At 36.0% G+C, this 16,037-nt stretch overlaps 1 protein-coding gene across 8 annotated transcripts in view; it reads right to left on the bottom strand.

The window, feature by feature from the left end:
* Positions 1 to 16,037, bottom strand: part of OTUD7A (OTU deubiquitinase 7A) — a 214,756-nt gene that overhangs the window by 90,722 nt on the left and 107,997 nt on the right. For all 8 annotated transcript variants that reach the window (XM_074880382.1, XM_074880386.1, XM_074880392.1 and 5 more), the window contains 2 exons: positions 13,254 to 13,326; positions 12,541 to 12,646 (listed from right to left, as the gene is read on the bottom strand). The gene's annotated coding sequence lies outside the window, so the exon portion shown is untranslated. The remainder of the gene's footprint in view (positions 1 to 12,540; positions 12,647 to 13,253; positions 13,327 to 16,037) is intronic.

Here is a 16,037-nt window from a genome sequence, read left to right as displayed (position 1 = left end):
AAGCAACTAAATGAGCTGATCAAAATGGTGGTTTATGGAGTGACCAACCACAGTGCAAGGAGCAGAGAAACAGGGTTACTCTCATTTCTCTGTTTAGTTCTGCAAAAACCTATTTGAAAAATTACATTTTTATTATGTCAGTCACCTTCCACTAAATCAGTCGATTTGCCGGACAGTGAATATATGCAATATTTGCTCATCTGAGTCAGCTTTTCTTTTATTTACAAATGTTTTGGAAAAACCTCTTGCTTTTCAGTATGCTGAACCAGTCAGTTAACCAGCAGTATTCTCCATTTCATGATAGACAGAATGAGCTAATTTCTTGGAGCTGCAGACAGTAGACATTGAAAAGCAAACCCATCTTTGGGGAATTTGTAATACTTTAAAATGTAAAAAAGTACAAGCTGAACTTTATCTAGTTGATAATAATTTGTTTTTTTCAAGCACTAGCATCAAAGTAAAAGTGATGGTGTCAGGAAAAGAAGGTCACTACCATCAACTAGTCATATATTTAAACTGGGATCTGAACTAAGCTTGTGCCACCAGTATTTGTGTTTTAATTAATATAGAAATGGATCTGGTTACGTGCAACATAATATATGCAACTCAGAAACCACACAACAGCTACTATTTTCTTATGTATAAAATTAATGTTTTCTATGACGATGATCTCTAAAGACTGGAAGCTTTAACTAAAAGGAAGAAAACCCACCACTTTCACAAATAGATTTCATCCAAAAGAGATTTAGTTGCAAAGAACTTCTCGGGCAACTTCAAACAGTCCTGAATCTGACCTGTGATTTTTTACACAGCTTATGTGACTGAATATCTAGTCCACGTTTACAAATCCACATCTGCTTGATTAAATTAGACTGTCAGTCTCCTAAACTAAAGCCATAGCCAAAAGGCCCAAAATTATGTAAACAACCTCTAGCAGAAGGTTGAAAATCTGGCTCTGTGTTTTCTCTATAATTCAAATCATAGAATTAAAAGCTCTGAGTAGCATGTCCTCAAACAGAAAGACATTCAGAGAATTTATAATTGCTATTGCTACTTACAGATAAGCAGTAAACTTTCCCATAATACTTTACTTCTTGAAAGTCAGACACTTTATAGAATGTCACTTCAGCTGGTATCACCACTGAAAGCTAACCTTGGAAGTCTTCCAGTCCTATCAGTCCTTCTCCAAACCACTACAAGCATTTACTAAGTGACAGATTTCCTCACAGTGTTCTCTGTTCTTTCCATGAACTAATCCAGCGATTAAACACTACTGAGATGAAGACACATGCATCTGTGGAAGCAAAGACTTCAGCAAGGGCCTTTTTTTCCATATGGAGACAAAAAATTAAGGACTATCATAGCTGAGGTGTATTAAGTTTCTTACTGGAGAAACCTGGCTGAGGAAGGGACCTGAACTGCTAGAATTATACCACTTTGCCTTCCTAATGTGGAAAAGAAGTAATGAAGTAATGTTCGTAATGAAAGGATTGCAGATAGGTCAATAGACTCACCTTGTCTTGGCTGAACGCAGGAAAAATGCAGAGTATGTATTGCTTTAAAGAGTGCTAATGGGAGTAGGGAAGAGCAGGGAGGAACTGCATTCATTTTTCTTCTCCCGCATCTATATTTCAAGCAGTTTGAGCAGTCTGAGCTACCTTGCTCATTGCATGTAGAGGCATAAAGATGAAATTTAGGGATTAGTTTTTATCGCACTTTTGCTCTCACTTCTAGGCTTGGGAACTTTCTCCTGGACTTGACTAAGCTAATATCAAACAGCACAATATATACTATTTACTCTGAAGAAAAATACTTAATTTTTATACATAAATTGCCATTTGCTGCACTGCTTCAGTGAAGAAAAATATCCAGTATTCTTGCACAAGGACACTAGGCCTTAAAAAAACCAGCATTTTGATTGTGAAAGCTAGAAATAAAGTTCATTATAAGAGCACTCCAAGATATTGCACTAACAAGAATAAGCATGATAAGCAACATACATTCCTGTAACCTTCAGGATTTAAAAATAGCTCCAACATTTTTCAGATGCAGGTGCCAATGTCTTCAGTTTTGTCTGGACCCATCTATCTACCTTTAGCTTATAACAACACACAAATACCAGCATGCTTTGAGGCACAGTTAACATCTCTGAATTCACAGAATCAATAAAACAATTCCACATGTAGAAAACTGGAAAATCCTATCAGCTTTGCAGGAAATTGTTCTGTGAGCAGCAGAAAGAAGGAAGCCTTGTTTTCTTTGTATTTCTGTCCTTTAATACCCTGAACTTCTGCAGCCACCAGCACATCCCAGAGTTCGACCAGAACCATGTATGCACTAGACTGACCAGACAACTGCTGTCAAACAGTGTAGAAAACAGTACTGTTCTAGTTTCAGTCTTCCTTCTCCACCAGCCACAGACTTTCATAAATTTTGTAAGAATTTTATTAACTTTGACAATTCTAACTGGCTTTCAAATTGTACAATGATTTCAGAGGAACTGGGAAGAATGATACACGGATGATAGGCATAAGTCTCATTAGAGAGACTGTTAGAAAAACAGGCTAAAAATGCATTCCCCTTTTCATGACACTTGATATCAGTTCAAGACTGCATGTCCGTGAGTTTGCTAGCATGGCATTATCCAGTGATGTCTGATTTCAAAACTTCATTTCCAGCCCAGTATAACTCCAATTTGTAGATCCTAATGGCAGAGTTGAAGGTTTACCCATTTAATCAGCCTTTCTTCTTACCAAGAGATGGAAAAAACAAAGTGCAAGGCTTTCAGAACCCCTAGTCTGTAGCTAAACAAGTCAATCTGCAAATGGAGACCTGAAGCTGTCCCTGGACAGTTAACAGATGCAGACAGGCTCTACTAAGGTGCTCTAGTGGCGATTTGGAGTCTCTATTAACTCTTTTGGGAGTCTAGGTTCTTAATTCCAGGAAGATGATTAAAGTCACATCATATAAATACTCTGCTATATATATTGCTAGAAAATTGCAGTCAATTTTTCAACATGTTGGATTAATTCAGACATTAAAGAAATGCCAGTGTAGTATATAAGTATCTGTACCAACAGGTATTTAAATATGTAGTATTTAAATTTAAATATGTAGTATTTAAATACGTAGCATTGAAATATCTGTACCAACTGCTCTCATGAGCAGTTCCAACCTCAGCAACTTACAGAGATCCCTGTTTCACAAGTATTGTAGATAAGTCAGATGGCATTCAAGAACACACAAGCATCCTTTAGTATTTTTAAGTTCCTGTCATTTCCTACTACCAAAGCTGTTCTTGATAACCAGGGGTAGTGACTAGTATAGCTTCACCACCTAAGAGATACAGAGAAGAGACAACTGGCTTCCTCTTGGGTGGCATCTCCCCTTAGTGATACTTCAATCGTCACAAGAATCAGAGGTGTTAACAAATTGTCTCATTCCATTACAGTATCGAGCAATTCAGCAGATGCTTTCAGAATCAATGAAAAAAATTTAAGTGATTTCTTTGTATGTACTGAAATCTCTGTTAACAACAATCACTGAAAAGAGCGCAGTTCTCTCTTAATTTCTGCATAAAGGGAACAATCTTTCACTCACAAAATAAAATACCTCACCATAAAAATTTATCCAATTACTTATGCAACTTTTCAACCAAGATATTTTAATAAGACATCCTTTTAATCCCTGCCTGTTTAATAAGACAAATAAAACACTTGTTAGTTTATTATACCACCAGTGCACAACTCATTTTTATGATACAGCAACAATAAATAGCTTCAGAACAAAAATGAAACAGCAAAATCTCATAGCCTCCAGTGAAACAATATATGGAACATTACACACAGTACACGTTTTGCAAAGGATGTTGACTCAGTTCCAAATTTAGCAAAATATGGCCAGGAAATAAGTGTCTGGAACTTAACCACAGTGTGTGTTTGACTTTTTTCAGTCTTGAAACCTATTTGCCAAATGACATTTCAGCTTATAAGAGTGTTAAAGATCCTCTAGTGCTCTGTAATTAACTGAATAAATGTTTTTAGAATCTTATTGGTCTAATTTACACTGAAACTTACTTTAGTTACTCAACAGGAGTTTATTCTCTCTGAATAAAGTTTCCAAAGATTTTTAACATCCATGTGAAATGAAAGTGTCAGCTTTTCACTTGAAATATATGGAGGTACGTCAGGAAGAAATGTGAGAGAAGATTATTTACTTGGAAAGGAGTTACTCCCTGTCTTCTCTATCGACATATCAACTGGTTCACTCTTCTTTTAGCTATACAAACTTCTCCATCCATATGCTCTGCCCTTATACACATTAATAAAACTGAGAGATCAGGTATTGTCTAATTTTACTGAAATTCTTTTTGTCTTCGCAAAAGAGGTAATTCAAAACTACATTAATTTACTTACAAGTATGTGAATCTGAATGAATTTAGGTTGGGCTATAGTTTGGTTCTGCAATGCTAAAAATTTATGACAGAGCCCACACAGCATCTAGAACAGATGACACATTTATTTTGAATTGTCCTGATTTTAAAGGTTTAATACATTAGAAACTTGGAGTTTCTAATCACCTTATCTAAAATAGTAGTACTTCGAGAGAGACAAGATCATATTCTCATCATGTAGTCACTGTCTACCAACTTAGTCTGTAGACACTACTCATGGACTTCATGCTAAATAACTATGAAAGGAGTTTTTAAGTAGTATAAAAGTCTTTCTACTGGATGAAATGTTTAAACTGCATCCTTCTACTAGTGTATACTATTTTCATGTTAGGCCTTCTTAGATTAAGATAGATTTCTTTAGAGTGATAGACTTGCCCTAAAGTGAGGCAGTCAGTATTTTTTCCCTAAAAATACGTCCTGATGATTGGACTGTCCAGTGAGAACACATATTATTTTTTTCAATTATACCTTTAATTCTTTTTATCCAGGTCTAGAGCTACCTGCCTTGGAAAAATACAGTTTTACTGTGAAAAAGGAATCTTCAAGACAAAAAATTCCTGGAATTCCATGAGAACATACCTTGGACAAAATTGACTAAGACATGAATTTTTGTTTGGATACACTGGCCTGAAAAGCTGTGTGAAGCTACTGCCTTAGAGACATGGCTTCTTTCAGTGGTGAAAAACATGACTTACACAGTTTGTACAAAAGAGGATGAATCTTATTTCTCACTATGGAATAGGGCTTAGAAGTATTTTACACCTGGTAATTAGCAAAAGTATTTTGGTTTCATGAGGACTAAGTAAATTAGCCCAGTCCACACTGATAAAATAAGTAATGAAACCTGTAAAGACATGTAATCAGAGGTAAAGAGCATGAATTATATTGCATGAATTATATTGTTTATGTTTTCTACATTTGAAAAAGCAAAGCTATATGTTTGCACTCACTGACAACATGTACCTCATACAATAACAATATTGTTGTTATTATGTAACAAAATTGTCTCATAATAGACAGATTAAACTAACCAACTAGCAATTAAAAGGGTTATCAAGCACTGGAACAGGCTGCCCAGGGAAGTGGTTGAGTCACCATTCCTGGAGGTGTTTAAAAAGACATGTAGATGTGGCACTTCGGGACATGGTTAGTGGTGGACTTGGCAGTGCTAGGTTTATGGTTGGACTCGATGATCTTAAAGGTCTTTTCCAACCTAAATGATTCTATGAAATCTCAGAATGGTGGAATATTGCTTGTAATTAAAACACACTTCTACTTCCACCCACATTAGTCAGAGCAGCCCGAATAGCCTAATACAGCAGTTAGTCTTTATTAATTGTATCTTAATGAGGATTCCTAAGACAAATTCAATATTGAATTTCAGATAGACTACAATCAAATAGCATATAGTCTTAAATTAGCTTAAAATTAACAGTAACTGCCAAATAATGAATTCAAGAGTAAGCTGCCTGTAGTGACAGGTAATGAGTCCCAATTATTTGCAAAACCAAATGCCACTGCTCTATAATAAGTCAACACACTTCTGTAAAAATACTACCACAGCAATAGTCAAGATAACACTGAAATAAAATGGAATAAATTTTCTGTCTTATCACTCTGACTACAAGTTATATCAGCTGCATCAGAAAATTAAAAGTGAAATTTGTTTCTATTGATAACCACCTCCTTATTATTAGAAGGTTCTGGGACATTGGTTACATCCCAAAGAAGGCAGTTTCCTAAAAACTTGTAAGCAGTAGTTTATTATGCTTTGGGTGACACCATCACCAGCCCTGTAGGAGACAGCAGACATCTGATGCAGACATGTAAAACAAACTAGAACTTACTGGATTTCTTTGCAGATGAGCCCAGAGCAGGCATTAGGAGGGAGAGTGAGAGACACTTCGCCTTGTTTACAACCCAGAAAACCCTCTTGTCAAAGTAGACGTTGAGCTTAGTAGGAACTGAAGGGCTTACACAGTACAAGCTACAGCTTCAAGACAGCAACACAACAGCATCTGTGGCTTTAAGCTTTAGCCATCTAAACCAGGGTTTTCTTTTCCAAGTCATGCATCAGGGAACACCCTGACAAACAAGTTCTGTAAACTTGGTAAAAGGAATATGCAAGAATGATCTATTTTTGCAACAAACAACTAAATGCTTAGAAGCAAATTTTGCCATTAGAAGATTTTTAGGTTGGCAATGTAAAGTGGAATATTAGATCATTTAATTTCCTCCTTTTTCTTCAGATCTGCAGGTTCCCTGGTCTACTCTGATTTCCTACCCTTCTAGTCCTTGAAAAGCAAACTCTAACAGAAGTATACTGTAGAATTAGATACTTCAGATGCATGGATGAGACACATCAGACAGATTTGGTTTAGATCAGATACATAACAGCTAATAGCATATAGAGTGCTATTAACTGTTAGTATTAACTGAAATCAACGGTGTATGACTCCTGAGAACCAAGTTAAGATTTTTTTTTCAGTTAAATTAGGACAAAATGTGGAAAGATTAGAGTCTAACTTGTCTTATGCAGGCACTGCTTATCTCTAGTTGACCACTATCACTAGCAAGAGACTGGAATTGGCTAGAGTCACTGCCCCAAATAAAATAATCACTTTTAAAAGATTAAAGAAGCCATTAACGTGGATTGACTTTGCCCCAGCAGAACAGAGCAATGCAATCTGTTCAGTGCTAGTGATCTGGCAAGGACAAATGAAATTAGTCTGACACCAGAATACAAAGGCAGGGACTTGTGAATGCTGAGTGCAGTGTCCAAACTCACAAGGACTTCTGAAGTGACAATGGTTCCAGAGGAAACATTCTACATGCAACACTTGGATACAGCTTTTTCTTCATTATCTAACTGGATACTTATAAAATTCTCAGCAAGTACCCCAAGGGTTATACTAGCGTCATTCTTAATCCTCAACAGCTCAAATAACAAACAGTTGCCACAGAGGAGGGTGGAGTTCTGAAAAAAAACTGTGCACCAGCTATAGAGAGAACTAATGAACAGTAGCTCAGGAGCCTTAAGATAGTTTGATACATCAAGTCCCACTTCTGAAAGGGAGAGACAAACAAAGAATCTACATTCAAGAAGAGACCTTTGGTAGTCAGAGACAAAAAAACCCCACTGGATCTGGACACAATTCAGGCTTGAAATTAGGAAAAAAAGATTTGTGAATTCACACACAATCCAGTCTGCTTACATGTATTTGGTATGAAGGTTTGCTTGTAAGGAAACACTTCTGTCATCTCTCTTTTTCTAGACTGTATGAAAATCTTACTACTCAGAATCTGTGTAGACAGAAAGAACACTCTTCAGTATGGAACTATTACCCAGGTCTATATTTATGTTCTTACTCCATTCCCTGAAATTATTGAAGAACATTATTTTATCTTGAAACTGTATCAGATAATATTTGAATAATTACAACTCAACAAGGAAAAAAAAAAAAAAACAGAAGAACTAACAAAAATAATTTCAGGTCCCCAGATCAATACAGTATGTTTCACAAACTTCACAACTGTCAGATGTAGAAATCCAGCTCTTTCTGAATGTCTATTGACTTCATAAAACAGTGTAGCAGAAAAACAAGACCGTACATACCAAAGCACGAGAGAGCATAACGCTAACAGCAAAGTGCACAACCAGTCCATTCAGCTGTTATACTTAGGACAGCAAAAGGAAAGCAGTATTGGTCAAGGATACCTTTTTCATCTCTTTGAGAGACATTTCACAGTTGAGATCACTGGCTGTTGTTCTTGGATAAACAGGTTAGCTCACAAGTACTTTTTTTTTTTTTGTAATACACGCATTTTCTTGCCAGCACCTATGTTGCTTTCATTTCAAAACTCCATATAACACAATGTTCTTTTGTGCCACTGCTCTCTTGCCATCAAAACAGAGCCCCCCCCAATCTTTTTTTTAAACACAAATGTATTTATCATTGCTTTGCAATGAATTTGAACAAATCAGTATTTCTCTCATTTCAAATGAATTACAAAAGGATTTAAGGAGACAAAAAGAAAATACGTGCCTTTCCAGCACTCTGTTCCACAAAAGAGAAGCATACATGCAGTAGTATAGTTTGTTATTTGATTACTTTTTTCCTTTACCGCAGACACATTGCTGAACTAATTTCATCATTCAGATATTATAAATATATTTCAAAACAATTAAATACTGAGGAATCCCCATCCTTTGTTCAAAAATACTTAATCCAATCAAAATGTTGATTCAAATTCGTACTATTCCTCCATGAAGTTTGATGACAGCTAAAATGACCAAAATATAGGCAAATCAAGAAGTACAATGTTATATTTAATAACTTTACTCATGGTTGACTGAGTTCTGTAAGAGTTTCCCCTGAAATTGCACTAGCATAACTTAACAAATACATTAGCAAAGAACTGTGCAGGCTTTATTTTTAATGTCTGGAATTGAGAGACTAATTTTTTTTTTTTTTGAAGACAAGTAAAAATCCATGTTTTCCATTATTTTTTTTGTTGATTTTTTCCAAGTTTCACACTACCTGCAAGTTAATGATATTTTTCCAATCATCTGATTTGCAAAATCTGTTTTAAGGTTTGTCAGTATGATGTATATGAAAGATCAGAACTCTCCTACTGACAATCACTCCACTGAAGACTGTAATGCCAGTAGCAGAACAAGGTTATGGCTCAGACCTTAAAAGCACAATCTCCGATTTAAACAGAAAAGTTTAGTAGAAAAATACACTTATTTCAAAAGCAGCTAAAACTGGCACCTGCAAGACGACAGTACAATCTGCTACCAAATAGTCTGCCCTAAACTATGATCAATGATGACTATTCACCATCTTTGCTATAAAATTTCTCATATTTAGAACAGATTAGGAAATATCAAAAGTATTAAAAATAATTCTTTTGAGGCAATAGAAGATTAAATTAGAGTTAGCTAGCTTAAAGGTTTCTTCTGTTTGAATTTCACTTTTTTTTTTCTGATTCCGTTCTACTTGAAAGACCATGAACTGCCATTATGTTCCCCAAGTTTTGCTAGAAGCGCTGTCTTGGTATTTTTGAGCTCTCCCTCCCCCATTCATCCATTCCTCATGGTCAACTTATCTCATATTACATGCTCATGTAATCCTGAATAATAAAAAAATAAACACAGAAATAATCCAATAGAAAGATTTATTTTTTCGTATCACTGCAAGTAGCTAAGTTCATATCTCTTTATTATCCAATAATGAAAAGGCCCTTCTGTAAAGCAAACTGGAAAACAGATGCTATGAATTTAACCCTGAGAAACATCACTGAATTCTCCAGCATCTATATGGCTGAAGTTTCAACACTGACTGATGTAGAATGAATAGTTACTTAAAACTCTCAATAAGGTACAGTGTGAAGAGATTTAAATTCTGTCTGATCTTCTAAACCCTATTCCTGACACTGGAGTGAGCTAAAAACCTCCTCTCCTCATATATGCACTTTCTATTAACAATCTGTACCTAACACCACAAATAAAGTATTTACACAAAAATCTGCATAGCACTTATTAAAGCCATTAATTAACACCCAGCCACACCTTGATCACAGTCAGACCATCACAAATCCAAGCAACATTTCAAGGAGGCTCTGCAGACTGGCCTTATGACTAGCTGGTCATCAAGCATTGGGTAACAAGCATTATTCCTCTGAGTGGCTTCAAAACACTTGCCTCCTACCATGCTGCAGATTTTAACAAAAATCAAACTCTTCATAGATTTGGCATGTCCCCTCTTCTGCTCAACGTGTTTCCTTGTTTTCAGAACAACATCACATTCCCACAAAATTCCCAGCAGTTTTCTACATCCTCATCACAACTAATCAGTTTATGAATAAAAGCATTTAGATATGTTTAAAAATTGTTTGTCTGTCTTACACTCCAGGCCCAATTCTAACTGGTTCTAAACCACCTCATCTATTTCATAACTTGCATCTGATTTAGGGGCTTACACTAGAGCAGGAAACATGCTTGAGTCCACTTAATATTAAATAAGGCTTTTTTCGTTGCTTCAGCTCAAAGAATACATGGTTAAAAATATAATCAAATCATTGTTTATATGAACACCTTTTATGAAGTTGATAGAGTTCACAAATACTGGATAGGTTTGGTTTTGCAATAGATCCGATACAATTAGTAGGTCATAAGTACTGAATCATCCTGAAGTGCTACAGACTACTATAGAGAAAGATGGTATGCTTCATTCAAGTTGGTCACAATAAAGTTTTCAAATTTCACACTGATAAAGGTTAAGAATAATTTCCCTTACAGTTTTAGGAATCATTCCTAGAATTTACAACAATAGTAAAAAATATATCATATTTGCTTTATTTAAATTAATTCTGAATTAACTCAAAACTGCCATATTTGTAGATGCACAAGAGCTCAGGCCTATCTCTGTGTGCAGTATGTGGGGAAATCTCGCCCAGGCAGAGGGCACTGAGAAGACATGTATGAGAACTGGGATAACATACACATGGAAGTCTAGGAGAACCTGAAGAAATGAAGGCAAAAAAGAAGGGAAGTCATGAGAGAGAATTATTGTCATGAGGAGTGGGGACAAAGGCAATGCACCTATAGCAAACCATAGACTTCATTATTCCCCACAGCTGTTGAGAAAGTTGTTTATAGTGAATTTCAAACCCAAGGTTAAGCTTCAAAATTAGAAACAAACTAAACCAATTAAATGGAGACACCAAGGCAGCTACACTTTCCATGTTGCAGTGCTATGGACTGTTAGAAGTTCTGTTAGGATTCCTTCATAATCACAGCGAACAACAACAGGAAATATACATTTGCAGTAATGGAAAATTAATCTCTACTAGGTATTTTGTTACCTTGACATCCTTAAGCATTGAACTTTCATTTTATGATCAAAAAATATTAGAATTCATAGCAGTTAAAAAAACCAAGACCCAGCCTCCAACATCTGGGGGGAGGGTGGTGGTGGTGTGGAACTCACAATAGCATTACTGCTGCTCTTTATGAAGATGTTATAGAACAGTTCATGCATGTCAAATATAAAAACAACAGATCACAAAAAAAAAAAAAAAGGAGAGCTTCCAAAGTCACAAATATGCACAGAAGTCTTCTATATCTATATAAGGATATTATAACACACTACTCATTCCAGCAAAAAAAAGCAGACAGATTTAAAATTTGAACACTGCATGGCCTCAAGGCCATGGATTCCTCAATGGTATGCACAGCCAAAGGTGCTGGAAGAATATCCTGGCCATAACTCCCTGTAGGTCAAATTTAGTAAACGCAAGAACACAGAATATTCATTCAGTTCTCTTGTGCGTAAGCATTGTAATACAGTCTGTAATTATATCCTCAAGCTGCTATTTTCATTCCAGATCCCTGCTTTTAAACATTATGTAGAATCGACAGGGATCACTTAATCAGCAGTTTCTTCAAATGTTCAGTTGAACACAACCATGCAAGTGTGGCTCCAGGAATTTGACTTACTGTAACCTTTTGAATCTCTTGAAGGTTCAGCGCTCATGTGTTCAGCATATACATGTCTCACAAAACATTAATGAGCTTAGTTAAGAATGTGCCTGTAAGGTGTGCAATTACTATATTATTTTTAAAACGGAGTCAAGGAAGACAGATAGTCTAAAAAGTATTGAGACCCTGCGCTTCATTACCATTTTAGAAGGTATTTAGCAACTCAAAATTCAAAATCTAGTTCCCATGTACTTAATTTTTATTATGCTCAAGACAGACACTGGTGTCAAATCAAGAATACAGACCACAGTTTCTCATGATTTTCTCATACACATGATAGAAAGTAATTCTTTTCAGCTCCATTTAGGTTGCTACTTTAATTTATCGAAGGTCCCCTCAAGCAGTTCTGTGGACCTAATGTGGCAGAGGAGGAAAAAGCACTAGAGAAGAACTTTCCAATCCAGCAGTGCTGCCAAGGAAGTGTTACATGTAACACACTTACAGGGAAGAAGAAATATTTGTGTGAAAACTTAGGCTTAAGCAATGTATTTAGCATCACCGAGAAATTCTGTAGCAGAAGCAGGGACAAAATCCAACTCACCATGGTAGGTTCTACTTGCAGAAATTTCCCTTCTCTCCTGCATGCCCTATCTCATTTTGGTGAAGCGAATGAGGCAGGCATCCACACCAGTAAACCCACCTTCTCCCTAGAAAAAGGACAGAAAAGTCAGCAAATAAATGGCAATTTACAGCAGCGGATAATCAGCTAAACACCACTTATTTAGCAAATGTATTGTTCAGTTCACTGTCCTTATCAAGGTTATTACTATGGCGATCTTCCATTTAAGTCTCACAATGGGTTGCACCGTGTTATTACAGAATGAACTGTTAAGAAATAGAAAAGCAAAGAACCAAGCCCAAAACAGAGCTTCCGCAGTGACAGATCAACTGCTGCAGGAGTTTAACATGGCAATGATATGGATGGTTTTAGGAACTTATTTCACATCCAAGCTTTGGGAAGCACAGATAAAAGATTCATTTAATGAGTAGCACTGCATCATCCATCAGCTCTGTGTTGCCACAGGCAATAGGCATGCTGTTAGCTTGTTAATAGTTTTAGTTGGTTTCTTTGGTTGGCTACACTTAATTGTTGTCAACCAGAAAACAAATTCTTGTTTTCTTTGCAAGGCCCTTATGCTCAGCATTTCAAAACAACTAAATGACAGAAGCTAATCTGGGGAGTGGAGGGGATGTTTATAGCTATTTACAGGAATGAGGTAGGTAGACCCCTCTTTATGTTTGCAATATGTTTACCTATTTAGGAAGGCAGGAGGCAACTGTCCAGCTGATTTTACTTCTGATCTTGAAGCTCTGCAGTATCATGTGCCTGTGAGAATGGAGAGAAGACCAGAACATGTTTTACTGTCTTACTCCAAAAGTGACATTGTAAAATACTGTTCTGCATCTATTTATCATTCCCACTACACAGCCTGACCCTGGAATCTTAATCTGCAGCACTGTTATGGAGAAATAATTTCTTCCTTTCTTCCAGCTTTGACCATTCCCCAAATTGCTATAAGCACTTCAATATCTCACTGTTGAGATCACAATAGCTTTTCCATCAAGAACTTCAGCCAGAGCCCAAACCAATTTAGGTTAACCAAAAGAAACATTCATTACCAAACAGAGAAACAGAAAGGAAGTTTTCTGAGGAAAAACATTGTCTGACCGCTGGCACACATTAACCTAGACATAAAGATTCTAAAAAGTAACTTGATAAACCCAAATGGTGTGCCTTTAGATTGAGATTGCTTTGCCGTTGCAGAGGTATGTGCATCGATGACAGCTTCTTAGGAATGCAGCCACCCTACTGTTTGGTTCAGAGAAACAAAGGCAGTATACCTCAAAATCCAGTTCAGAGGGTTGGTTTTCCACCAGTTTGTACATTCCATGTCAATGACAGAACTGAGTAAATTATTACAGCTGATCCAGTATATTTATTTCCTTCCTACTCATGAAACATTCATCTGCATATTGAAATTTACAGATTTTGTTCAAAAAGGTGTATCATTTAAAACAAACCAACCCAACAATAAAGCACTGCAGATTGATCTAAAAGAATCCTCAATATTAATTAAATTAACCATGAAGCATAGACCCAAGCGGTTTAAAGAGCTATATGATAATGTTTTGCTTCCTGACTGGATATGTGAGCATGTTGTAGTTTATCTAGCTTTTTATCAGGTTTACCTGTTAGGAGAGCAAAAATGACCAGCACATACTCTTCTTTTAAAGCCTGTTTAGTGATACTCTCCCCAAATACCATTCTTTCTGACCCTGACTGAAATCTGCTTCTCTATTAGTCTAAGTACCATTAATCAAGGTCTTAAAACTTTATACCTTGTAAAGTTTTTATGGTTATCATTCTTATACTTGCTTTCTCTGAATTCTTTGAATTTTTGTTCCTCCTAGTTAGAACATATTACACTTTCTTCCCTACATACAGTTTGCTTTTTCTTAACAAGTTCACATATATATTTATATTTACTTGTGTATTTATGTAAACAAATCCAGATATTTGTTAAATATATTTGTTTTACAAAAAGAAAGACTAACAAACTCACTTTTCCATTTTCCTTTTCCACTCTTTCAACTATATTTTTCCTGGTATATGTTGTCAACAAATTCATTTAAATATACCACACCTTCACTGGTCATTTTTAAAGCCATAAGATGCTGTTTCTCAGGTTCAGTTGAATTTCAGCTGTTTAGGTTTAGACCGACTCGTGTCAGTCACCTAAAACACTAAGTTCACTTTTCTAAGAAATGCCACTGAAATGGGATAACAGCTATGGTAACCTGACCAGAAAGAATTAAATATCCTCCATATTTGTACACAGAGTATTTGGAAGTGATGGTGGTCACAAAAATAACATATTTAAGGTGCGGAAAATGAACATGCAACTCCATGCAGTTGAGAACGTAAACGCACATTTTTACAAATGTCTACTGAAGTCCATAGGCAAAACTGTACTTATATTGACTAAAGGTATCACACCTTTGATTCCCAGCATTACAAGAAACAATCAAAAATGCCAAATTAAAGAGGTTTTAAGAGATTGACCAGAGAGTTTTTCCACTCTTCCCGAGGTCTTTATTTCAGACTTCTTGATTAAAACACTGCCCAAACTTCACTTCAATTTCACTGTAGTGTTTATATTGTTATGTGCAGATTGTACACATAAGGACACATAATTACACTAAAATTCTCATAGCCCAAGAACAGTGCTCAAGATCTTCGAGTTTGTCTGATTGCTTTCCACCAGCAACATTTCATTCACAACACACATTACAGTCACACACACAAATCATTGAGATCAAGTGGTGCGTTAGTAATGCTGTTGGTGGAAACAAAAAGAGAGCCCAAGCCTGTTGTGCTGTTCTGATGCCCTCACATCCTGCTGAACTGCTTGACACTCACAAAACTCAATTAACGCTTCTAGAAACAGCACACATGGAAGAACTACTCAGAGTATCACTGTCCAAAGTGCCCATTTGTTTTTCTGCAGTGACATTAAAAACAGCTTGTTTTAATTGCAGAAGTTCAAAAACAGTCAGAACAAAACTCTCTTTAGATAGCAAAAATGTAAAGTAAAAAAAGGAATACATAAGAGACTGCAGAGAAAAGTCTCTCCTGGTTACTTTGCCTCCTGCTAACACCATCCCTGGACACTTGCATGCATTTATTGGATAATAAAACAGAGGTTAGCAGAATGAGAGGAAGTATATTGGTCTCATCTTAATTGGATGTAATTCATGCAACAGCACAAGAAATGGACAAGGAGACACAAAACTCATCTTTCAATGCAGAGGCCATAGCAAAAGCCATAGTTATCTATGACTGTGAACTACAGATTTAAATGAAATTGTAATTGCCAATATAAGCAACTAATTTGACCTCGGTATTCAATTCTATATTCAGTTATTTGAAGAGTCTGTCAAAATGATTCATACATAATGAAAGAAAAACAAATGACACTAGATTCAAACTGAAACAATCACAAGAAAGTTTTTATGGAGAGAAGATCAAACATTTCC

This window comes from Strix uralensis, chromosome 11, assembly GCF_047716275.1.
Source record: "Strix uralensis isolate ZFMK-TIS-50842 chromosome 11, bStrUra1, whole genome shotgun sequence".
NCBI lineage: Eukaryota > Metazoa > Chordata > Aves > Strigiformes > Strigidae > Strix > Strix uralensis.
Note: the sequence above shows the minus strand (reverse complement) of the source record. Positions and strands in the feature narration are given on the sequence as shown.